This window comes from Aplysia californica, unplaced genomic scaffold (genome assembly GCF_000002075.1).
Source record: "Aplysia californica isolate F4 #8 unplaced genomic scaffold, AplCal3.0 scaffold00927, whole genome shotgun sequence".
NCBI classification, from domain to species: domain Eukaryota; kingdom Metazoa; phylum Mollusca; class Gastropoda; order Aplysiida; family Aplysiidae; genus Aplysia; species Aplysia californica.
This window is the reverse complement of record NW_004798197.1, coordinates 52927-54081: the sequence shown is the minus strand read 5'-3', so window position 1 is coordinate 54081 and position 1155 is coordinate 52927. Positions and strand designations below refer to the sequence as shown.

Sequence of the window (1155 nt, the reverse complement as noted above, 5' to 3'; positions counted from 1 at the left end):
AGTTGTAATGGAACGTTTGTTCACAGCACAGAATTCTACAATTTTTCTGTTATCACAGTGTAGAATTCTGTGGTTTAGGGTGAACGCAAAATTTGGTGAACGCGCACCGGGTGAGAATAGCCACAAGACTCGCCTGCACTATTCTCACTCCGGGTGAGAATAGAGGTGGCCTATCTGAATATTCAGACATTTAAAAATCTCTAGATCTAGAGTCTAGATCTAGATTCTAATCTAGATCTAGATCTAGCTCTAGAAATTGACTTAGATACAAAAAATGCTTCTTCCCAGTCTTCACAGAATAATGGCACCGGCATTATAATGAAAGATACGCCTAAATCTCACTAATAACCCAAAAATTCCGAGAACGAAAACCTTTAGGAGAAATAGAGATCAAGTTTATTTTCGCAAGCGTTCGGAGAAATAGTCACTTCGAATAAAATATCGTGTGGTAAACCTGGAGAACAAGAAAAAAAAAACATGGGGCACGGAGAAGACAGAACTGACAGTTGACAGTATTTTCTACTTCATAAGCAACATAAAACGTTTGTTAATCATTATAAGCCATAAAAACGTAGACTATGCTGCTTGCGCTAGTGGATCCTATCTGGCCTTCTATCAATTCGTTACTCAGATCATACATTGATATTGATCATCCGGCCATTTTCTACTTTCGCTTTCACTTCGACTTCATCAGTTTTGTATGCGTCAAGCCAGCTGATCTACAAAATGTAGAATTCCATCGGGAAAGTTCATTGATAGATTCAAATATTACTACTCTAACGATATTATATTTTTCAGTAATTTCGATAATCTGTTTGCATTCACTTCACACCCTACCTCAGCAACAAAGTGTCTGGATCGGCCAAAAGGAAAGTTGAAATTGTTATGCTGCAATGACATCAACCAACGCAGTACAGGAAAATCCACAGAGAGTTACTTCCCATGTCTGTTTTCAAGTCATGTGAGGTCAATTAATTAAACAGGGATAACCTATTGACCTTTGACTTTAACTTTTAATTATTATTGTAGTTGTAGCAAAAAAGGCATAACAATGTTAACAATATTATTAATTATATATCCATCTTATACTTATAGGTCAAAACCATCATCATCAATAAGTGCCAGATCTGAAACAGATATTGGAGATCATATTAT

General features: G+C 36.2%; 1 protein-coding gene across 1 annotated transcript in view; it reads right to left on the bottom strand.

Moving 5' to 3' along the window:
• Nucleotides 1-937, bottom strand: part of LOC101847620 (histone deacetylase 6) — a gene marked incomplete at its 3' end in the record, with an annotated part of 29844 nt that extends 28907 nt beyond the window's left edge. Inside the window, 1 exon segment of the mRNA XM_035972959.1 lies at nucleotides 838-937.
• Nucleotides 938-1155: the final 218 nt, after the last annotated feature.